The 26,235-nt window shown below is 39.7% G+C and overlaps 1 pseudogene; it reads right to left on the reverse strand.

Moving 5' to 3' along the window:
* Positions 1 to 6,504: 6,504 nt before the first annotated feature.
* On the reverse strand, positions 6,505 to 25,376 carry LOC131250610 (protein argonaute 1-like; annotated as a pseudogene).
* Positions 25,377 to 26,235: the final 859 nt, after the last annotated feature.

Genomic DNA, 26,235 nt, shown 5'->3' on the forward strand with positions numbered 1-26,235 from the left:
ATTATTATTTTTTTGTTGCTAAAAACTGTTGGTCATAGCCATCCTCTGTTGTATGGTTGTGATCCAAACATGTGGTTGGTGATATACTATCAAGGTCCACCTTTTGGACATTTCAAATAAACCGACTAAGGATACGACAAACGATGGGTTCTTCCTCCCACCAAATGAAGAAGATGATGCATCCGCTCATGGAAAAATCAAACGAGGCCCTTTATTTCTTGGTCCACCAATTTTAAATGGTCTAAATGGGCCATAAAGACCTTATGGGACCCACCATCGGGATGGTTGTACTCCATTTCTCAGTGGGTTTGAGATCTTTCATTGTGGCGGATCTTTCATTACGATGGAAGCCTTAAGCCATGTGAAGAGAATGGATGGCTAGGATTATCCTACCCAGAGGGATAGGATTGCGAGGGAGTTTTGGAGGTGGATAGACAACCTGTCAGCCGAATGGTTTCTGCTTTCAAAAATTCTCTCTCACGCACTCTCTTTTCGCCTGAGATTGCGCACATGTACATATATAGCCACACATGGAAGTATTGAGGGTTTGGTCAAGTTTTCAATATGAACTTGATGGACGGTCTAGATGATCCAAGTTGATCATGATGGTGGGCCACAACGGTCACAAATGGACGCTATCCGTTTAGACCATGAATGGCGGTTCTTTCTCTCTCTTTCTTTTGGTAAAACCCTAGCTTTGTAAGGCTAGGATTCCTTAGATGAATGGTCTAGATTTAGAGAAGAAATGCTGCGCGGAATGTCAGCACAACGATGGCTTGAAATAGCCATTTTTGGAAAGCCTCTGTATGAAGCTCGACTTGTGGTCTCTATCGTGCGCATGCACATGCGTTTCAACACGCAGGGACAGTCGGGTTCTATTCAAATCTTCCCATTGATCATGATAAATGGTTCAGATCGTCAATTTGATCCGCGACAGTGGGCCACCGAAGATGTCCGCGAGTTGTTGCTCATTCAAACACCCTTCGAGCAGGAAAAGAGAGGAAAATCCTCACTTTTTTCATGTGTTATCAGGTCAGCGTGGTTGAAACTGCATGAAGGGTTCTGGTGTAAGGTTGGTGCACGCATAGATGGTGCACACACAACTCTTTGGTGGGGTCCACAGGGATGTACTTAGTATATCCACTCCATCCATTCCGTTTGGAGGGCTTAATCAGAGCCTTTAACCAAGTATCAGGAAGATTCAAAGCTCAGGTGGGTCATAATTCTCTGATTTGAGCATCTATGAACATTTTTTGATAACCCAATGGTCAGATATATTCCAAATCCGATCTACCTTGAAACACAGGGTTTCTGAACTTGTTTGAGACTAGTTAGTGATGGATTTAGTGATTAGATCATTTAATCTAGATGGTCAGTGTTGGATCTTTAAGTTGAGTGGTGTTAGCCTAACCTTAGGTGGACCTAATGATCTAGGCCACAAATTCTATGATGAATGTTTAATTACATTCACTCAAGGGTCCTTATTATACGAAAATTGGGTTTTTAAGTATTGATGCTATGCGATCCAGCTGTTGGACTGCTTTACATTAACAATCGAGTTTTCTAAATTAATCTAGATTGGGTTTTATAGTTGATTTCTGAGATATATGGTCACAATCTCTAAATTTATGGTTAATCCACAATCTGTGAAAATCTGATGGTCAATTCATTCCATACAATGAATTTGTCGATGATTTTGGGTTATAAGACTAATTACATGGAATTTACTAGCTAATATGAGATCGAATAGCCAATTTGTTACATTAGGGTGGGGGTTTTATCTGATTAGACATTAATGACTAATGGATGGTGGATCTAATGTTCTGAATCCCAAAATTGAGTTCGTATGGCTCATTTAATCTATCAAAGCTCTAGTTGATGTTTTATCCCTATTGAATTCCCAGAATTTGGTTCTTTATGCTTCGATGTGAGTTCCTTAATGATGTAATAGTCCTTTTTTGTAAATCAATGGTTGAATGACTTAATCTATGGATGAAGATGGTTCCTACTGATCCGATTTATGTTAGAGTGAAGTGAACGCTCAAATGAGTTAGGTTTGTGTAAGCACTAAGTTAGGTCTTCATGGTAACACCCGACCATAGAAAGTACGGGGTGTTACATTGTATAATCGAACGACCTGTTGTTGATGAGTTACAACCTTGATTTGGGCCTACTTCCTGCTTTCCTCGAGTAGGTCGAGATCCAGTGCCATCTACTTAGCATTTTGATTTTCATTGTAGGAACGAGTCTGTGCAGTAGGGAGTCTGATCTCAATTGATTGAACGACATCCGCTCGAAAGGCTAAGGAGAAAGGGATTTCTCTTGTGGCTGTCCGAGTAGTGGTCCGATATGCTCAGAGGGCATGGGGGTGCTCTTTGGCTTGGGCTCATTTAGCTTTCTCGAGCTTAGTTCGGAGGTGGTTTTTAATGATCTTATTGAACACCTCGACCTGACCGTTATCTTGGGGGTGCCGAGGCGATGAGTAGGCATTTCAAATTCCGAGGTTCCCACACATGCCTCAGAACCGATCATTATCGAATTGCTTCCTATTATTCGAGATGATTGTATGCAGGATTCCTAGTAACATATGATTGTTTTTTAGACGAATTCAATGATTTTATACTCAGTGATCTTGGCCAGCGGCTCACCCTTAGCCCACTTAGTGAAGTAGTCGACCGCAACGATTGTGAACTTGATCTGTCATTTGCCGGTTGGTAGGGGGCCAATGAGGTTTATCCCTCACTAGGCGAAGTGCCATGGTACGATCATAGGAGTCAGCTGCTCAGGTGGTTGACGAGGTATTGTCATGAATCTCTGACATTTATCGCATCTTTGGGTGTACCATTTAACATCTTTCTGTATGGTCAGCCAAAAGTATCATTGTTGGATGACTTTATGGGCAAGGGCATGACTGCCAGAATGGTTGCCGCAAATCCTTTCATGAATTTCACTTAGAACATACTCGACCTCTTTAGGTCGAAAACTTCTAAGATAGGGTAGAGAGAACCCCTTTTTCAAGAAGGTGTCTCCGATCATGGTGTATCGACCTGACCTGGATTGAAGCCTGCGTGCCTCAAGCCGATCTTCGGGTAGCTTACTTTCATGAAGATATCTGACAATTGGGTCCATTTAGCTCAGGATCGTATTCACTGGAAAAACCGCATTCGGGTTGGATTCGTTGATACTCAGCTCATCCAAAAATTTGATCGGGATTGACTTTAGGATATCATCTTCGTCCGCTGTGGCTAGCTTTGCCAATGCATCTACTTTAGAGTTCATCTGTCATGGGGATCAAGCTAACGTCACACTTGAGGGTTTTGCTCATGAGTTCTCGGGCCCTTTGTAAGTAAGCGAACATTCTTTCTTCCTTAGCCTAGTACTCGCTGGCTATCTAGTTAACAACGAGCTGTGAATCACTGTGGACTTTCACGTTCCAAGCTCCCATTGCTGCTGCCAACCTAATTTTTGTGAATAATGCTTTGTACTCTGCTGCATTGTTCAATGTTTAAAATCCAAATCTTAAGGCATATTATGTGCAAGTCTGGGCAGGAGCCTCAAGGACCACCCCGGCCCCACTGCCTTTAGAATTAGATGAGCTGTCAACGTACAACATCCAGGTTGGTAGGTCAGGCTTAGCCCTCTGGTCAGCAATTTGTTCAGTTTCGCCACTCAGGCTAGCTTCCAGGTTGTGCTCGGACACGAGTTTGACAATAAAATCAGCCACTGCTTGGCCTTTAATGGTGATCGGGGGCTGATATTACATGTCGAATTCGCTGAGCTCAATTGCCTATTTCATGAGTCTCCTCGAGTTTTTAGAGCACCTAGCGGAGACGTTGGTTTATCGGGACTATAATCGTATGGGCCTGCAAGTAAGGTCAGAGGCGGAGGGATGACATGACCAAAGCTAGGGCAAACTTCTGAATGTCTGGATACCTAGTCTCGGCCAAGACCAAGACTTTGTGTTGAGGGTCAAATATTGCATATTATCCCTCATTTATATCTTGGTTTTATGAACATGATAATGCTTAATGTTCTATTTTACTTATGTTTGTGTTGTAAGGTGAATTTAAGAACTTGGATTGAAAGGGGTGCTAAAAGCATGGATTTAATGCTCAAGAATCACCAAGGTAAGGGATTGATCTTAGGAGACCAAGATTGAAGAATTCACATGTCAAAGATCCAAGAAAACCAATTGAGGAATGAAGAGAATCAAATATTTGAAGTGAAGAAAAGGAATCTTGAAATCGTCCCGATAAATCATATTTTGAAACTCTAGGTCATTTTGTGAAATTGCGTAGAGTAAAGTCTATTTTGGAAAACTACACAGAGTGAAGTCTATTTTAGAAAACTGCGTAAATTTGAGGCAGTTTCTAGAGTTTTCTAACTAGGTGTGAAAGTTGGAGTTCCACAACTATAAATAGGACTTCCTAGGATGTTTTTAGGCATCTTTTACGGTTTAAGGAGTGGAGCAAATGGGTGGAGAAGTGTCACGCCCCAAACTCAGAAACCAGGCTCATAAAATTCTCAATCATTGAATCTGGCACCGACAACCTTCGTAGTACCCTATTCTCGACTCTCGGCACCTATATACTAAGTTCCAATCCTGGGATCTTATAAGGAGGATTTTCAACATGAATTTGATTCGCAATAAGCATAACACACGAACAATAATGAGAACACCATCTCAAAAATTCATTATGATCAAAACTTGAGTACAATTTGCATAAAGGGAAATACAATAATAATAATGAAAAAACTACAGAAACTCTATGGCATGCTTCTGCTCCTCAACTGCGGCCTAGAGTCACCAGCATGTAATAGTCGTGCATAAGCTTATAGAAATCTTAGAGGGTGGTGAAAGTGTGTGTGCAAGTAGTAATGCAAATATGCAATATTAGAGTAATGCGGGAATGCTAGTAAGTCCATGAATGCCATCAGTCATACCAAGGCTATGCAATGCAAGGCATGAATGTTGTCATCTATACCAAGGCCATACGATGGGAGATGCAACTCAAGCATACCAATCCTCATCTGAATCCACATATCAATGCAACTCATTACTGGAGCATCAAATATCAGTACAGTTCTCACTCTGGATAATCATCGAGATTTAGTACACTCTAAATGGCACCGCCACTTCCTCAGGCGTGCAGTCTAAGTGAGCGTAAGAAACCTCACTATCCGCCTGGTCAATAGCCTACCAATACCTATCCGGCACGTCGATAGCGGACCCATTTACGAGCTAGTCAGACCCATCCTAGCAATTATCCCCTACCCTTGGGTGGGTAAGGCCACATCCCCTTCCAACCGACCATGACACAGTGAGAGATGCAACCTCTTAGTATTTGGCCCTTGTTTGCTCATGTATCCATTCGGTCTAGATGTTGGAGTCATCCTCTGGTACTATTAGGTTTAGGAATTTTCACACAGGGACATCTATGACGCCCCGATGCTAATAACAGTATTTTCAATGTCCAATTCTATCATTCATGATATGCTTGTGGAGGTTATGGCTCTGATGTCGTTAGGGCATACATAAATCATATCACACAAATATGAGATGCATGAATAATACTATCCAGTCATGCAGCAATCCTGTGCGTACTGTGCGCTCATGTGAAAACTCCTCCTATCAGGGAGTCCCATAATAATCCGCCTAATGACATGTGCTATGATCAATCACTCCTCATAACAAGCATACATATGACGCGCATAGATATAGATCGTAAAGCTATACTAAGTATGTTATATAATGATGATGTACCCTCCTCATATCAAGGATGGGCCTAGACGTCCTACTCATATCAAGAATGGGCCTAAAGATCATGGGGGCCCAATGGTTTGGGTTAGCCCAATAAGGGGACACTACTAAAAAAAAATGGGCAAAGGCTATGGATTAAATCTGTAACCATAAACCTATATCTACGATTTTCATCCATAGCTCGACCATCGGCGTAGGTGCCGAGCCAATAGGTCTAAAACCTATGGCTACGAATTTAATCCGTAATCGTAGATTACAATAGGTACAGATATAATCCATAGCAACTATTTCTGTAGCCAAAAGTACCTACAGTTATGGATAGTATTGGTAGGTAAAAGTAGTGTTAGATCCGTAGCAATATGCCAATTTAATAACAACTACGATTGTCAGATTACTAGCTACGGTCAATATTCCTAGCTATTGCCTACATTAAAAAAATATTATAATCATTCATTATCATTCATTCATTCAATCACCACCTGCATAATCATTCATTCATTCAATTACAATCATTCATTCAATAATGAATCAATTACAATCCTTCATTCAACTTGAATTTGCTCAATCAAAACTAGATCTTGACAACCCCAACCCAACCTGATTAGAGATTGGGGTTGTCAAGATCATTGAAAAGTCTTCTGTCTACAAAAGGTCATCCCTCTCGGAGAATCAATGACTCCAGTACAGCCACAACATCTCAAGCATGTTAATGGAATTAACAAGAGAGAAATATGTTCCTAAGGTCATGATAACATTTTAAATGCCAAAATATGCAAGAGGGCAAGTTTAGGATCAACCTTGTTAATCATATTCCACTGCCCCACTCGAGGATAGCAGTTTGCATCACGCCCACTAGCATGATACTTGAGCTGAAACAACCAATAGAACCATAAGCATGCCCATGATTATCAGATAAATACTTCAAATCAAATAATCACCTTGGGAGGTGGCAAAACATGAGCAACGACGGAAGCAAGTTTGTCTTGAACTTAAATCCCAAACTCCTATGCATACTGATCCCTATTGTAATTGTTGCACACAACCATCTGCAAAGGAAAGTGCTCCAAGAATTAAGAATAAACAGGTGCAAGACCTAATTTCAAGGAATAACTTAAAATTAACAAAAAAGGGCCCTTATATCCGACTAGCTGATTGATGTGGCCCCATCTCAATATAAAGTTGATTTTCCCAGTTACAAAATTGAGAACCTGTACCTCATGGATGTTCCTCTCCCTGTCAGCAGGACGTTGACAAGCAGCCCTCAAGATGGCAGTAATCTGCTACTCATTCAATTTCTTCGAGTATCACTACCCTTCAACAATTTGACAAATGTGACAGCATATAATCTTCATGATGTCAAAAATAGAAATTTGACACATCCATGCAACAATGCAGAGTACAGGAAAAGCAAAATAATGATTTTAGGATAGTAGTGGCTTTATACCTCCATAGGTAAGCATATTGGCCTGGCATCACTACCAACTTGAAGACATGGCAAGAAAATCTTATGGAGGACAACTCCATAATTCTCTTTGAAGTACTCAATGAAGAAATGGTATGCCCCTGGTCATCAATGGGAAATCTAAAAGGCACCAACAATGCTCATTATTCACAATGTGCAAAATGAACCTCACACCAAACAGTTACTAGGATCACGATATTAGAATCATATTGTGTTGTCTCAAAAATGTAATACAATAAACATAGTGCATAATGCAACAAGACATTTATTAGAATCTTTTTTAAAGAAAGAATTTGTTTGATTCTAGAAAAAAATATTTGAGGTTTATGCATCGTAAAAAAAATTATATATCATCAATAAGTTATAATGAAATTCAAGCATTGCTTTAAAAAAAATGAATTTCAAGTATCATGATCGGAATATATCATGCTTTATTTAAACAAACTACGCTTACGTTAGCTGGCTCGTTGGTTGAGCAGTTATCCCTGAAATTTGATATTGTCTAGATGACTCCTTCCAGTGGGAGGCATAGACCTTTACTCCCCTTAAGGCCTTCTTTATCTGGAAAAAACCAAACCATGAGTCAATGACAATAATGAGAAAAAGTTTCAAACAAAAGATCATGCTAACCAAAATGAAATCTCATTTACCAATGAGAACAAGTTTCAAACAAAAGATGTTGCTAAATAAAATGAAATGTCATTAACCATATGATAGAAATAAGAGCATATCTATAACTCCCATTAAGCTATTGTTTGGTTGCACCAAATATCACGAAAATTTGCAACAAAGTAGACTGATTAATCATGAATTTCATGATGTTTGGTTCAACCAAAATCCTATAAAAATAATTCATTTTTCTCCCAAAAAAATGACAAATGGAGGTAGAAGTAATACCTTAACACGGTCGGTATCAGATAACAGCCTTGTTGGATCTTGCAAATTGAGATACTAAGATACAAAATCTACAACTGGAATTGGTTCGTAAAATAATGTTGATGAGATATCTATAGAAAGGGATAAAATGTATGAGCAAAAGAGAGAAAACTACACGATGATAGCTTTGGAGAGTAAAAAAAATTAAAAATGAAAGAAGTTAATACCAGCAACATCAGTACATGTGCCAAAACAGTTAGAAACAACATTACAACAAAAATAGGTATAAGCGGCATTTACGCTACTCTTTCATCAGCGCTATGTAAGACCATCTGACGGATATCTTACCATAAAAAAAACACCCTACTGGCCAGCACGACTCTCTCCCATTTCCTACCCCTGACTCTCTCTCTCTCTCTCTGCAACTCCACGACTCTCTCCTCTCTCTCTCCTCTTTGTCTCTCACGACTGCTTTGGGATCTCTCCAGCTGCAGCAACCTACTTTGGGATCTCATCGTAGTATCTAGATCTGCTACTCTCTTGTTTCCTAGGGTTTTGGATCTATTTTCTGCACTTTGCAAGGTTTTTTGACTGGTTATGGTGGGGATTTACTAGATATAGAACTAGGGTTTGGATTTCAAAAAATTCAAGTGAGAAGATGCTTTTTCTTTTTCCATTTTTCATCTGTGGATTTCTTGTGTATTTTTCAAGACTTTCTCCTCTCGTGAGCTGAGAGAGTAAAAAGACAGATGTGGATCTCATTCCACGCTCTTCCATCTCCAATTTAAGGTACTACCCTTTTCCAACTCACTCACTCATTTCAAAACCCTAGATTTCTACTCCTATTTCTCCAAATTTCTTCCAATATCCTGACTTCCCGACGAGATTCGACGATGTTACTTTGGATTTTGGTTTCGCTTTCCAGATTCCTGCAATTCTCTTCCCTTGATCTGATTTTTCAATAAACCTGCGTTTGCAACTGAATGGTTTTCGGTAGCAGTGGATCCAGCTCGGTGATCCATGCCATTTATCCGATGGGCCGCACTCTTGGATGGGGATGCCTAGAAAGCTCTTGGATTGGAAGATCCTTGACCTTTTAACCATTGTAATGTTTTCTGTTGGATGTGGACTGTTGTTGTACTCTCTGCTTCACAATCCATTCAAAGGCCATTTGTCAGAGGTTCAGGATCTTCCAATCTGGCTGATTCTTGTTTCTCAAGAGTCTGCTTTCCGCATTTAGGGCCTTGCCCCTGTCTTGACTCTTGATTTCTCTTATAAAGAAGTGTGTAGGTCCTGCTGTATATTCTCTGCTATACACAGCCATGGGCTGTGTATGGAGTTTGAGGATGTTTCATTTACATCTGTAAAACCAAGACAATAATTACCCTCTTAACTATATTTTTCTTTATAAGAATTAACCAAAAATGAAGAAATGTCTCCAAAGCTTCCAGGTAGAAATATAAGTCTAATGCATATTTGCATTAACTCAATACAACTCTAGTATTATTTCACCACTCAAACTGAAAGCTTGTAGTAAAAAATGACATGAAAAACGCTTATGAAAACCAAATCACATCCCATGTTCATGCAGTTAATGCATAAAAAATCCCCTGTTATACATGCAATTTTGCAATCCAAGAGCACTGCAAATTGATGGTCACAATTCTTTCTCGATGATTTGTGGTGCAGAATCCTACCTCTTCTTGTCTGTACTCATACAGCTCGTACAAGTGAAGACACGCACAAGGAAGACATCCTTGCATTATATGCACCTTGGACGATAGATCTCTGCATTCTTCAATAAGTGCTATTTCCCTGGCAACTACCCTGACAAGTTCTGAAATCACATGATCCACTCCTACTGCCTGTGTTCATAGAAACTCTAAGTCGAAATAGATATCCAGGCCAACCCAAAATAGTTGGGACAAGGTTACGGTGATGGGTTCAAAATAGATCCCTAACTGCCCAAATAGAAAAGGTACCCATTCCTTCTACCTATATATTCACAATTACTCTTTAGCCAAAATAGATACCCAAACCTCATAATAGCTCGGACAAGGCTATTATGATCAAAATTGATAATCTGCTCAAACAGACAGTTATATGGTAGATTATGCATTCCTTTACACAAACTTTTACTTACAAATTTCCACAACCTTGCTGCAAGTAGCTGAGGGTTCATCAAAATTAAGATATTCCACAAGATATTGCATTGCAACGTATGCACGTTTCCAATTTCCTGCAAGTTGCAAACAAATTACCATTCTAAGCTTTCTGCCGAATAGTTTTTTTTCTCTAAGGTATGTACATTAAGTAGAACATAATACCAGTTATAAATGAATTACTAATGCAAGCTTACCTGCATAATAGCTTTTCCAAGATTCCTTAGAAAGAAAGAGATGGAGAACATTTCACATGTATAAAGGAACTAACTATTGTCTAGAATCAACCAGACTAGCATGTGCAATCTTAGAACAAGGTCAAGGTTGGGTTAAAATTTAATTCTTGTTTTGACTTAGAATACAAGACAACTTTGCATGTTGCAGACTCTAGAAATTAGAGTTGTTTTTTTTATTTTTTTTATTTTTAATTTCACTACATAAAAATTGTATCAAGGGCTTAGATGAAGCTATGGCCCTTGATAGAGTGGAATGGCGGAACATGATTCATGTAGCCAACACCAATTAATCGAGAGGCTTAGATGATGCTGATGATGATGAAAGGATAGGAAGTGTCATAATAATTGAAATATCATGTTTAACAAATTGAGTACAAGTGAGGATCTTTTTTTTCATTGCCATCCAGATGGAAGCCAGGGCTGTAGGCAATGAATCAGAACTCCATAATCAATATATTTGAGAAGTGCCATGATTGCAAGTGGAAAGAAGAAAATTAAATGGTTTGTTGGAAAAGTCCTGTTAGATACCGAGGGCAAGACAGCATCATGTTGGCCATCAAGACATCAGACAAACAGACTCCATATCTCATTAGAAAATCAAGAAGCCACTCAAAGAATAACCAGAGATAGCCTCACAATCTATCGCAGACCAAATTGCTCATGCATCGAATCCATTTAGACAGTAACAAACCCTGGCCACAAGATCCACATGCCTTTAGACATCGAATCTATTTAGAAGCAACTTAGCCAGCTGCCTCCAAGATCATCAACCCCATTCTCCTGTATATCTAGCTCAGTCAAATTCCTGTAACCCATATCAAATTTCAGGATCTTTGACAAACAACATAACTAGCAAAAATCTACTGTGGGACAATGTTAACCTTCCATTTGTGGCCTTTGGTAATGACAAATTTTTAAGTGAAAAATAATCCACAATCTATGTAAATCATGGTGGCCCTAGAAGCAAACCCTTGGTTGACATCCCATCTCCATTCTTCCCTATGGTGTGGCCCACCTGAGTTGTGGATTATGAGTATATTAATATGTATTTTGTATTGGATTGTACTTTCCTACAAACAGTACCTTTCAAAATGTAGCATATCATAATATGGTAGCTTGTATTCTATATCTTTCATTCAAATGCCTGTATCTCACTTTGCCTGTCACCTTTTCTAATTTGGGATCTACCTTAACTGTTGTTTGCAAATTCAAAATGCAAGGGGTACTTCCACAACCAGCTGAAGCCGTCAAAGCTTTCCTGGACCGTGATGTAAAGTTAGCAGCAATGGTGGATACTCACAATCTCAAGGAATTTTATCTGTTTTTTTCTCTCATGCATTCATGCAAATTTGATTAATTTACAGTTTATAGCTTAGTAGAATTGGCCATTCAAAGTGGACCTGAAATGAAGCAGGTATCTTTAAAGTAAGTTTTCTTATTTATTGTTTTTTTAGTTGTTTGAGAATTAGTAACAACGTTTACTATGGTTGATATTTCTGTTAGGTTGATACTCATTTTTAGGATTTGTATTATACTCATGAGTTTCTTCTCTTTTGATTCGTCTATTGCATGTTCAAAATACACCATAGTAGTGTCCAAGCATTTATTTTGAAAGAAATATTAAGAAGTGGCAGCAATTATCTGTCAAAAGCAGAATTAATGGAAGCTGTATCAAGGTATCTTGGTCAAAGGAATGTTTGTATTTCTTTTGTCTGAATATGCTTATTTCTGTTTTTAAATAATTAATTTGTTCCTTTATTGTTCCCATCCTTTTTTTTTTTTGCAAGCTTGGGCTAAAGAGGACCTTCTCGAGGAATAAATTCATGAGTTGGCCACCTAATGGTTTGTATTTGTTTTATGAAGCTTAAGTTGTATGACGAAATGTATATCATTGCACACCATGTATATTTGTATGTATTTTACATCTACCTGGCCATTATAGCCATATCAGATGTGGGATCTTTCAATGGCACTATAGGCTCTCCTACTTTGTAAAACCGACCCTTCCAGCTGGGAGATATATCCGCCCTTGATTTTGATAAAAATAGTCAGTAAACATGTTTAGGTAGAAGGTCCAATGAAACAAGTCTATTCAATTTTTTATCAAAGGCATTTAATGTGTCAAGAATCATAGACAAACAAGATATGTGCCCAAGTACAAAACATAAATTGAAACATGCATGTGTTATACAGTTAAACAAACGGAAGCCTCACACCATCAATTGAAGCTCATGCAACTCATTTTGCATGAGTTTTGGAAACTATACTTGAGTTTTAACAAGGGAACCATAACATTGAAAAAGTTTTCAACTTCTAAAATTGTAACTTAAAAAACTTAGTTTAGGCTATACACTCTATTGACAGTCAAATGAGTAAAAACAGAATCTGAGGGTCAGAACTTGATAAACTCTTGTTCATGAGGTTCCCAATGTCTTTATCATATTGGAACAATTGAAGACAGTTGATTTCTAAATTCAATTAATTCTAGAACATGCTAGAAGTAGAGGTGGTTTAAACACAGATCACGAAGAGATTAGTGAGATCATGTAAAATAAAATCCGTGGAAAATACTATACAACTGAATCGGTTCTGTACTTCAATGATGATGATGATGATTATAATATTTTGGTAGAGCTGATCATGAATGTTCACTTCTGGATGTCTTCAAGCTTGCCAGACCAGTATTACTTTGCTTATGGGATAGATTGGATCATTTGAATGAGGAGCCACTTTAGAATAGGATGAAAATAGCAATTGCCCCATGTGAAATGTAAGTAATGTTTGACATGTGAAACATCTTCTTTTTCCAACTATGTTTCTAAATTCTTTGAATCTCTTTTGCTCTTATGCTTATCTTTCTCCTTCAGCAAATATTTTGATTCTCAGGTTTTGAGTAGGACTTGAGCGTCGCAAAATCAATAACAGAGGAAGCCCGGGTAAATGGATCTTAAGCCCTTTTTTAACTCCACCATTGCTTTTAGATTCTTAACCAAAGTTCCGCACTCTGCAGATTTGGGCACTGTATGCAAATGATTTAAAGACTTAAGGTCACAGCTTTCTTTACTATTGTCTGTAGTTCATGCTGTTTCTTTCTCTTTTTAGTTCTGATATGGTTCCTTCTCTAGTGATAATTGGCGCATAATGTTTTCTGCGTTTATGGGGCTAGCAAGCCTCTTTAGATTTATGTCTATCTGTTTGTATGTATGTATTAATATTGCCAAGATGGTTTTGCTAAGGAGGTTGTGTAATGTGTGTTAAATGGTGTTGGTTTCAGTTAATGTGCAGGGAGAAAATGAATCTGTTCCTAGCGAGGAATTGCTAGGTTTGGAGGATGGGAAAAGATCTTATACATTGTTTCAGGGTCATGCTGGGCCTGTTTTTTCAACTACATTTAGTCCTCTTGGGGACTTTATTCTGTCTTCTTCTTTGGACTCAACAAGTATGTTTCTTCTCCTATCATCTTACTTTCTTTTCATGATAAGTGGACAAGCCTTTTTTGGGTCAGGTAAAAAAGACAGCTTGCATCTCGCACACTTGTGCCATGAGACTGTGTGCATGAAATAGGATTTACAGGCAAGTGAGCTTACGAAACTCCATTTGGGCTTCGCTATTGGTAATTATGTATGCTACTCTTTCAGGATTGGATCAAAGAAATGGGACGTCCCACCATGATGTATATGATATCTACACCGTGATGTGGGGACATCCCCGACCTTGGTTCAGAAAGACAAGATTATACTTTCCTAGACAAAAAGAAAGAAAGAGAGACAGTGAAGCTGGTGAGATGTATGGATAAAGATGACCAATGTCTAGAAATTAAGCCCCCAGTTTATCGACTAAACTCTTAGTATTCGCAGCCATATGTGTCATCATGTGCAAGATCCAAGCCACTCATCAAGTGGACCTTACCATGCAGATTCCATGGCCCAGGTGAGCTGAACATACAAAAACAACTGGCCCACCTGATTAGTTGGATAGCCCTGAACTTCAGGCCAGCATGTCTACATGGTGTGGGCCCAACTGATAAGTAGCTTGGATGTTACAATTGTGTGATGTTTTTTTCACTTTTACTGCAAGTGGACCTCCCTGACTATTTTATCCTAGTAATTATAAGGCCCTGTTTGGTAGACATCTAAAAATGAGTTTGTTTTATTTTTGTTAGTAGTATGTAATAGAGATAGGTTTGGTGCAAATTTTTGTGAATTTTGGTGTAACCAAACGCACTCTAAAAAAATAGAAATTGAACTTAGAGGGTTCGCTACAAACAATTTGCGGAGCCATCGGTTTGGCTACAAAACAGGACATTAGAAAAAAAAATAGTACAAGAAAAAGCTTCGGATCTTTCAGAAAAACACAGAATTAATATTACATCTGCATCTTATTACATTTGTGGCATGATATAAATATAATCATCATCATCCTGGATACTTCAGGGTCGGCTTCTCATGGTAGCTTGGCAAAAGCTCCCAACCAGCTGACCACTTGACATCAACCCATCTCCTTTTATCTTATGGCGGGCAGAGTATAATTCCTTGGCAGAGAAGATCTCAGTTTGGCTAGATAATGTTATAGATACATTTGAGCAAAAGCACAATAGGCAAACCACCTTCTAGGCCTAGACAAAAAGGACTTGTAGAATTGTAGATATTCCAGTTGCATTTCATCTCAAACAACACATGATATAAACAATAATATTATATAATACATTATTATACAAAAGGAGGAGGTTTGCTCAAATACACCTCGATGTCCCATGTTCTTTTCACTTTCTGCTTATCTACTACAACAATTTTGGTAAAATGAGGCATTTCATGCATCCTTTTTCTTACAGTGTTTTGAGTTTCATTGGCCATTGCTCAAACAGAAAGTTAGGTGAACCTCCCAAGAGTTTGTGGGACCCCTTGCCCGTTGCCACCCCTGCCTTCCATGTTTGGCCATTGGCCAAAAATCAGCCTGAACAGGAAGTAAGGTGGGCCACACCTGAGGGACAGTTGGGAGGGGACCAACCAATAAAACCTCGCAGGAGGTTTGTCAGATCCATCATGTTGTGTATATGTCATCCAAGGCATTCATCACACACCTGACCCCACTAGGATGAAGGGACACAAAAAATCAGGTTATTCCCAAATTTAGGTGGGCCACACTGAATTTAGAGGTTTCGGGCATGGTTTGACATTGTTCCCTATGGTGTGGCCCACCTGAGTCTTGGATTGGCCTGATTTTTGGGCTCTCTGGTAAACACGAGGGAGCAAACATGACAGACAGCTGATTAGTTGCACACATCACGTGGGCCTCATAATAGTCCAGTTTCCCCACAAGTTGTGGTGGTCCTGGTACCATGTGAGCACACCTTTATGTGTGCAGGGGCGCACGCCGGTGGACGGCAGGCATGTGGCTGCTGAGTTTCTCTCATTGTCATCTCCAAGTTTGGTTGGAGCCATCAAAGAAGAGAGAAGCACCAGCCTGCATATAAACATCCGAATGCTTCCTGTTTATAAGTGTTTATTATGCTTAAATGTTAGTTGGGATGATAACAGGCACATGAAACAGGCACATGAACTTTTGTTCTATAGTTTTTTTTTCTCTTTCAATGCATTACCTGAATTTAAAGGCCAAGCTAAATGAAAATATAACCCAACTTCTTATCAAATTTAAGTTTCAATGTTGGCCTCTCATGGCTATGGTTACATGCATCCGAGGTTGTTGCAGGTTCCTAAGGAACCGAAGAGTCAATCTCTAGACCAAGATAGCATGCATCCAACATCAACAGACATTGAAGCAGAACTGAAGTCATAGTTGGAGAATTTTGAAGAGGTAAAACATATCATAAATGCCCTTTCTCACCACAATGGCAACTGCACATGTTTTAATTGCCATATTTGCTTTGCTGCCAGGTATTCCAGCAGAAACTTTCGATAGTAGTTCCCTCCAGCATGTAAAAGAAGCTGCCAGGAGCTGTACAGATCTTGTAAAGAGACAAGGTGTTTTCTTTTTTTCATTTTTCTTCTTCTTTTTAACTTGTTACCATTATTCTTGCTTTGGATAGGCAATTTGTAGTTCCAATTAATCAGTGCCTTAAGTTCACGTTTGGATGCAATATAGAACTGAATTCATATGGAGGGGTATGCCTCCAAATTGCGATTACCTGACTTTCAAGCTGGACTTCAAAGAAACTGAAGGAGAAGTTTCAAAGAAGTACATGCTTTTGTGGTACAATAAAAAATTTGTAATACATGTATTTAAACTCTTCTAAATCATAATTTGGCAATGGCCACTAGGACTTTTGGCACGCCCTAGACTCGGTAACTGGATTCACAAGGAACCCGATGGTCGGTTCTGTCCGCAACAGCCTCCGTAGTACCCCATTCTCGGCTCCTGAAGCAGGTTCCGATCCTGGGATCCTACAAGGAGGATTTTCATAACAATATAACCATTTCCAATACGAGCATACCCAAGATCATAACAAGTAAATCTGAGAATAAAAAAGGCACATATCATAAAATCCACTAAGAATTTGAACTTTTACAAGTTTACATAAGGTCCAAAAGGATATACAAGATAATAGAAGAAAGAAAGGAAGGATGCAATACTGGGTCCTCAAGCTCAGCTCTAATCCAAACTCTGCCACTGCGACACCTGCCTAGGATCTCCTGCACGCATCAATCGCGCATAAGCTTACAGAAGCTTAGAGGGTGGTGTAAGTGTGTGATAATAGTGCACAGAAGAATAAAAGGAGATACAGGAAGGAGACATGCTCAATGAGAATATCACTAGCCTTACCAAGGCTTATCATGAATATGATGCAATGAGTACTGGACGCCATACCAAGGCGATGCATGAAGGGCTTACATAGCCAATACTAATATGATGCAAGTAATGCCAGTGCTCATAACCAAACCATATGTCAAGTATATTTCCAATCATAAGGAAATCACCGGGGTCCATTACACTGCTGGATGACTGCCGCTCTACAGACCCCACACAGTCAAACGAGCGTAAGAGACCTCACTACCTGCCTGTGGACAACCAATCACCAGCAAGGCCTGACGGTAGCGGACCCATTTATGATTTGGTTAGACTCAGCCTAGCAATGCCCTCTTACATCAGGCGAGTAAGGCCACACCCCTATCCAACCGACTACACGACAGTGGGAGTCGCGGCCTAATGGTATAAGGCCCTCGTGCGCTCATATATTCCACCCGGTCATGGCGTTGGAGCAGATCCTTGGTACCATGGAAGTTTTGGGAATTTCACCCATGGGCATCCTATGCACCCGGTATGCTCAAGTAACATTTTCGGTGTCCAAACATGGCCATCCACGATGTATCTGTGGAGGCTACAACCCTGATGAAGCAAGGGTGATAATGCTCATATATTATGCAATGCCAGATGCATGAATCATACAATCTATGCATCAATTCCAAGCATCCAACATGCTCAAGAGGGAATATTACGTCCCTCGGGAAGACAGCATGCAATGCTCAATGGCACAATCATAACCACACACACAGTGTCATCCAAGCATACAATGATGCACATGGGTCATGAAGATGGGTCTAGGCGAATCATGCGGCGATATACAAAGTAAATTACATTCTTCCTATCCAAGAAGGAACCAAGACTAGGTACTTAGACAATATCCATAAGGAATCCCATCTCTAGTGGGGGCCCATTTACCTGGGGTAGCCCACGAGATTAAGCATATAACTACGGGTCTAAGTAATATAGAAATGAGCCTAGCAACTGTCTAAGATAAGTATCCAATCACTCTTAAATACAACCGGACCTAGAGGGGTCCATAATGGGGACATTTAACCACCATTCCCCAAAAAGGCATATCAACCATGAACTATATGGATAAAAGGCCCAAGGCCTACATTTAAGATAGAAATAAAAGTAACCACATACATATATTCCTCATAATATGCCATAAAAAGATATAATACCACTTTTAACAACATGGGCTCTAAGAAGGGAATTAAGGCCCAATGCCCAATTCTCAATGGCCATAGAATCCATGCATTAAGTTGGACTTGGTGGGCAGCCCGCGTATACAATATACGACCCAAAAAAAGGTTTAAGTTTGAATGAAATGGGCCCCACTACATCAGCCCAATAACTAGCAATTTAAGTAGGCAACCAAGGGCCCAATACTATCCTTACCCCAGCCCACAAGTCCATCAAAATGGTGGAAGTCGGCCCAATGTATGGTTGGGCCATGCTGGGATGTCCCTGCCCAATCTGGGCTCACTGGATGTCCCAAAATTCTGATCTTAAGATGGGGTCCTCATAAGATCATTAAAAGTGACCCAAAAGAATGCACTGATTAAGCCCAAAGATTATAAGAAAGCATAAGCATGTAACACGTACACAAGTTCTCAATATGGTGAGTCTCACAGCCAAATAAAGTTGTAACCATAAAATTGTACATCGAAGGCCCTTTGATAAACTTTTGGCCCGTTTGACTTCCTAGGCCTGCTAAGGTCCAGAAATTAGTCGAGTATATGGAAATAATCTCATGAAGGCCAACTATACTCACTGAGGGACCCCACCAGATGGAGAGTGTGTATATATCATGAAAAGATCAAGTGAGCCTGCTACTGGATTGTGAGTCCACCAATAACCCAAGGCAGAGAGTGCTTCCACAATCAGGCGATCCAAGGCTTGGACGGCCTGGACCAAACATGCATTAAGGTAGGTTCCACATACATGCACATTGAGCCTTAAATAAATGGCCTAAGGTCTATGGTGGGCCTTTAACCACCCATAGAGAAACCTATGAGCTTACCTTAGGATCACCCAGGAGGACATCCAACCTCAACTGGTTTCCAAGAGGTAGCTCACCACTACCCATATAATGAAAGATCTAAGGCCTAAGCAATGTGTGGACTAGTAGGCCATACACCAAGCCCAACTCATAGGCCATATAGTGGGCCCTCAAGTAAGGTTTGGGCCCAACCACAAAGGTCATAATCTCACATATTGTGGTGGGCTTTATGGGCAGCCCAGTAATTCATTTACATGGGCAAGTTGCACATTTAACACAAGTGAGTTGGGCCTCACTTTTGGCCTAAGTACAGGGTCAGTTTAGTGGGCAACCAAGGGCCCGACTTCTTGTGTATCATTGCCCCTAAGCCCATCACAATAGATATGAGAGTATAGGCCCAAGATCAATGGGCCTATCCAAAAGAACTGAGTCCACAAGGCCTACTTGCTAACACAAACATGCATATACTATATCACATAATGGGCCCTAAAGAAATGGCCCAAAACAAAAGTCATCCAATTCATACATTATGGTGGGCTTGAGTACAGCCCATAAGCCCAAGAATACACATGGGCAAGGCCTATACTGACAGTGTGGGCCTTGCCACATCAGCCCAAAGACTTAGCAAGGCCCTCCACACTATACATTTATGTGGGCCCCACAAGTCAGCCCATAATTAAGCATTTCATGAGGGCATCACGGCTAATAAATACACACGGTCAGCCTGTAGGTGGCTCGTTGGGCCCGTGAAACAATAAGGTCAGGCCCTACACAATCTTGGGCTCAAGAAATAGGTTTCCAGCCCATTGGACCTATAAACTACCAAAAATCTGGTTAAGGCTAACCCCCAACATCACCACAAAGGTGGGCCTTAAGAGGAACTAATTACGCCCAAAAATATCTAAGGAAAAAGGCAAAGAGTGTGTGGAATACTCCCTTAAATCTGGTGGGCCACAACAACTCCAAAACAATCAACTATGGAGCAAATTTGGGCCCCTTACTGGAATTCCAGCCCACCCACTTCCTGGGCCTGCTGGAATCCAGAAATTTATGTAATTCAGATGGGTTACTAGCCCATGGTGACCCACACATATCACAGTGGGTCCCACCGGATGAGAGGGAAATGCACAACACACATTAGAAGTGGGCCATGCCACTGGAATACAGGCCCAGCAACAGCCCAAGGTAGGGGCGTCCCGTGGTGGGTAGTCCTACGGGCCTGAGTATCTGGCCCAAAACTGACCCAAGTTTGCAGGCCACACCACGGTCAGTATAGGGGTCCAATGGCCATGAAAATTTACAAGATGGTCCTCCCATAGGTGGACCACGAATCCTCAAAATTTTGTGATTTTTGGATGGTCGGCAGTATTTTAATTAATTTAAATAAAACAGACCATCAAGAAAATCTAGTGAATCGGGACACCTGAACGTGGTGAGACATTCCAGCACTTTCCACGGTGTGTACAGGACTCCATTGGCCTCAAAAATTTTTAGGTGAGTCCCACCATAGGTGGACCACCTCCCTGTAAATTTTTATGATTTTAGGATACTCAAAAGTATTTAAATTAATTTAAAGAATACAATCTATCCAGGGTGAAATATTGTTGGAATATAATTGTCCTCAATTTGGGCCATCCAATGGGTGGGTTCTGGGCCTCCATAATTCTTGAAATTTGGACCCAAAGTCCCTCATCAAGCCTAAAATAAGCTAGGATCCAGAAATATGGCTCACCTTCTTAGAAATTAATTTTTTTAATATTATTTTTATGGGACTATGCTGCTGGACTGCACAGCAGAAATTTCTGGCAGTCCAGTATGTTGGCCCACCCTTTTGGATGCCCAAATAGGATCCTTTGGCCCTGAAATTGTGTGGATAGGTCCTACCATAGGTGGGACACCTCCCTACAAAAATTTAGGATTTTTAAGATAGTAAAAATATTTTATTTAACTCATGCAATTTATGGACAGCAAGGTCCAGATTTTTATTTTCCTGCTGCAGCAATGCTGCTGTCCTTGACTTTAGCACCCCATTTGAGTGGGCCCAGGTCTATGTAAATTTGGAAAAATGTAAGGCCAACCTTCCTATACAAGTATACATTAAGGTGGGGTCCACAAAGGTGGCCCACCATTTCAAAATCAGGCTGATATTTATGATTTTCTAGCAAACAGTGTGGCTGGACAGTCCAGAAAAATCTGGACCATCCACCCTCCTTGGCCCACCCTTTTGGGTGATCAAATAGGGACATTTGAAGGTGATGTTTAGCATAATTTTAGGTGGGGTCCACACCTCAAAGAAAAGTCTAAGAAATCAGGAAAAAGGAGACCATAAACAAGGCCTACAACCCATATATTACAGCATAAAAAAAAATTCCAGCAATCTGGACAACAACATGTTGCTGTCTAGATCAGCCCAAAAAAATTAATAAATGGAAAATAAATCATAGATTCCACAAGGTGGGGTCCACCCTAATGTGTAACACAACTCCTAGGCCCAGCCCCTCCCCAAGAAAATTCATAAAATCAGGCCCAAAGGCTGTCCAAATCAAGCAGCAAAACTAGGTAGCACAGTTGGGCCTGGGTGTCCAACAACTTGGGCCTGGATGTCCCAAAAATTTAAAAATTCTGGTTGCATGGCACATCAGGTGGGCCACATAATCATTACATCCAAACCACAGAAAGTGGAGAAGAGAAGAAGAAAGGAAATCTCATCAAGATGGGGTCCATGGAGAATGGCCCCATCAAGATCACATGCATGCAAGTGATGGCAAAAAAAAACTTATCCAAGGAGTGGTGGACCTTCACCATTGATGTGGTGAGTCCTACACTCTCCATATGATGCAACAAAAGATCTATGAAAATAAGAACCATGCAATCTATCCTACATGCTCACCCACTTGTTGGATCTTCAAGATTCTTCAACCACCATGCTCCTTAAGCTTCAAGGAAGGAGGTTCAATGGTGATGATGGATCTTTGATGGTTAGATCTAGGGGAAAAGAAGAGGAAAGAGGGCTGGAAAAGTTCAGTAATGGAGGACATTTGCAAAGAGGAGAAGAGAGAAATGAAGAAAGAGAGAGGGAGATGAGAGAGTTTCTAAAGTTGAAATGATTACTTTCTTAGAAAAAGATGAGTTTTGAAAAGAGAAAATAATCATTGCTCATGGGATAGGGTGGCTCATCATTGCCTAGAGAAACCAATCTCATCATAGTTTTCTTGAGAAAAGAAGCCATCATTGCTAGCCTAAAGGTGGCTTACATGGGGAATAGTGCACATGGGGAAATGTGCAATCAGGTGGGTCCCACAAAAAATGCAATAAACGGTCCAAATAATGCGCGGCCCATAACTTTTGATGAACACGCTGGATTTACGCATGAGACCCAGCGCTGGAACCGCGGCGATGATGCGGTCGCAATGGCATAGGTCTTGGGTCAATCCGAGTCGGGTCTACGTGACCAAACTCAAGGGTGACTGCAATCACTATCCGAAGGTCGAGGGTCGCCGAAATTTGACCTGTAGGACCGCGGGACCAAAATACATGAGATGCATACTCACACATACACATGCACACATGCGAACTCGGGTCAGGTCTCACAACTTTGTTTTTTATTGTATTTCTCTCCTGTTTGAGTCTCAAGTCTTGACTCTTTCCCATTTGTTAGTTTTTACTTTTTTGCTTATTGGTTTCCTAACTAGCCCAGTTGCTTTTCTTCTGTTTTACTTGTTCAATTGCTTTCTCTTGAGATCTTTCAGCATCATGAGAAGATTCAAAAGTTTTCCTACTATCTTACTTTCTCAAAGCAACTTATGACATAAAAGTTCCATCTATGGCATTTATTGTAATGTCAGTGTGAGGTTGGCATTGCATGTCATTGTTATGAGAGTTGCTAATATCTCCTTCAATGCAGGTTGAGGTTGCTCTGAGAGATCTTATACTCTCAGATTATGCCAAGAAGAATAATGTAAATGCCTCGGCATTGGTATAGTCTAAAATTCGTGATATAATATTGGGGGCTGAGATAACTCCACCTTCACAACAGAGGCAACAAATTGTGGAGATTGAGAAGCAAGTGTTGTGTTTAATAAAAGTCTATCAAGTTGAGAAGCTTCTTTGCCTGTCTCACTTGGCTAATAATCATTAGCAAATCTTCATGTGCAAGTGAAAGAAGCAAGCCAACTTATAGTAGTCAATCATATTTATGTAAACAATGAGGACATTAAGGTAAATAATTATGGTTATTTTCCATTGTATGCACTTTTTAACTTTCAAGGTTTTGGAAACTAAACTTATGTGAGTAATTCCTGATTACAGGAGACAGGCTACACATACATCATGCCCAAGAACATTTTGAAGTAGTTTATTTGCATAGTAGATCTTCGAACTCAAATTACAAGATATTTATATGGCATAAGCCCCCCAAATAACCCTCAAGTGAAGATGTGTATTATAATAAATATTATATTTTTTTTATTGTCTAGTAAAATAAATTTTGTTTAATAGTCAGTTTTATTTGCATGGCATCATTTTTATGTTCCAAATATTTAAAAAATACAGGTTTCGATTGAATTATATATAATAAAAAAAATTATTGGCATGCTAGGACCTCTAAGTCTATACAATTATCGGCGCTTGTGTAGAAATTTGACGGCACCTTTTCATGAGAAACAGTGTTCAGAAACTACTTTTAGCGGCGCTCATAAAGACTTCTACCGGCGCTTATTCGTGTCGGGAAAAACTATAATTATTGGCGCTTAGACAAGCGCCAGTAAAAGTCACCTAGCGCTGCCAATACTTTTCCCAACATACCCATTTTTCGGTGCTTGGTTAGCGCGGCTATTATAACTGCCAACGGTTTTAGGGGCTTCTATCAGCGCTTTCGAGCGCCGCTAAAAGTCCCAGTTGTTGTAGTGCAACAACAACAACAACAATAATAATATTGTTTGTTAACTTCTCCTTAAAAATTTTATACGTGATATGGGAAAAACACCAGATTACATAAATCAATCAGAACTTGGACATGAGAAAATTGGAGTTCAGCAAACAAACTACCAATGTTCAGTGAAAGCCCCATCTGTGTAGTGCAGATTCTCTGACGGAATCCCTTTTAACACTTCAAACCATCACCTAGAGGACTTCTTTCACCCAACGTAGAAGAGAAAAAAGATCTTTGCATGGGAGTATAGCTGTGACAATCAAAGGCAAACAAAAGTTCATAACAATTCATATTGAGTGGTTATATTAAAAGTAAAGGGTAGCAAATAATTACTTGCATGAAGGCGACTCTCTTAGCACCACACCAAGCACTTGTATTGTCTCCTATGGTGCATCAGACTGTCTAGCTCGCAAAAACTGCTTCAGATGGTGCAGATCAGCTCGAGCAGCAAACTTAATCACCACCTTAAACTCTCTCTCCCTTCTACATTTTCAAACAAACTCAAAATAACTATCAAGATAAAACAACATGAACAAAAACCACAATTTAAGTGTTTTTTTAGGAAGGTTAAGAGAAACCATAGGGAAAATATGAAAACAGTAGTCAGAAGAGAGAATGAGGCTTGACTAACAAACCCAATCATTACATGAATGGAACCTACCTTATCTTTGTTGACCAACTTGATGACAAATTCTTTCAACTCAAATGGCAAAGGCCCAGCAGTGTACAGGCTCTTTTTACCATCATAAACAAACTTTCTTCTACCCAAATGTGATTCCTTATAGGTTGCTACAAGCTGTTGGATGATGGCACGATTTGTGCCTCAGGATACAACCTCCGGAGAAACAGAAACCTAGCTCATTTGTTTTAGAAATAGAAAATACATTTGAAAAACAACTCAGCAAAACTATCAACATAAAGCAAATTTTAAATCCAATATCTAAAAGAATAAACTTAGAGATTTTAAAGGAATCCGATCTCCCTCAGAAATGCAGACAAAAACTTTTCATTTAACAATAAGCAAGATACAAGAACAATCTACTCTCAAACACAATTCTACCGCTTTCAAACATCAATAAACAAAGAGAGACAATTAACAGATGATGTAGGTAATAAGAGTTTCCCATCCAAATGTGCAGTTTCTAAACGGGACTGAATTGCACTTTCTGCAACCCAAGCCATGTCAGACTTCTCCCATTTCCAATGTTGCAATCTCTAGTTTTGGCACTACCTAATGCAGATCATTATTGTTATCCACCAAGAAGTGACCACCATGAGCTATGCAGCCACACTTGCAAACCTGGCATCCGTGGGACATCAAATGGGCCATACATGAGGTGAAGTCAATGGTGCAATTAACCTAGTGGGCCATAGAAGTCATCCATTTTAACTAATCAAGTGGTCCACATGTACAAAATAACAGTTAGATTAATAAAAATGTCATTTATAGATATTCATCAAATATCTATGCAATCACACATGCCAACTTGGCATCTGTGGGACATCAAATGAGCCATTCATGAGGTGGAGAAAACAATGCAGTTAACCTAGTGGGCCATGGAAGTCATCCATTTCAGCTCATCAAGTGGTCCATATGTATAAATATAATAGTTAGAAAAATAAAAATGCCATTCACAAATATTCAACAAGAATTAATGAGTGGAACATCCCCATTATTGGGCTAGGAAATAGCCAAGTCATCCCTTTCACTGTTGGCATGTGTGACACGTGTAGAGTTGCGTTATTCACATAACAAACATCTTATCACCAAACAAGCTAAGAAATAAAATGAATCCTAAAGAGAAAATAAGTAACAAGATACCAAAGGAGAAACATCATCTATATTTAACAAAGTACATTGGGATCTTAACAAAGAGAAATCAAAACACAGGAGAAGACTTTTGACAGATTCCACAATAAGACAAAGTACATTGGGATCTTAATAAAGATCTTAATAAAACAGATTCCATTAAAATCATTGAAAAGTCTTCCAGGAGGGATGACCTTTTGCATTTTGATAGTTAAAAAGTTCAAACATTCA

Source organism: Magnolia sinica, chromosome 7 (assembly GCF_029962835.1).
Source record: "Magnolia sinica isolate HGM2019 chromosome 7, MsV1, whole genome shotgun sequence".
NCBI classification, from domain to species: domain Eukaryota; kingdom Viridiplantae; phylum Streptophyta; class Magnoliopsida; order Magnoliales; family Magnoliaceae; genus Magnolia; species Magnolia sinica.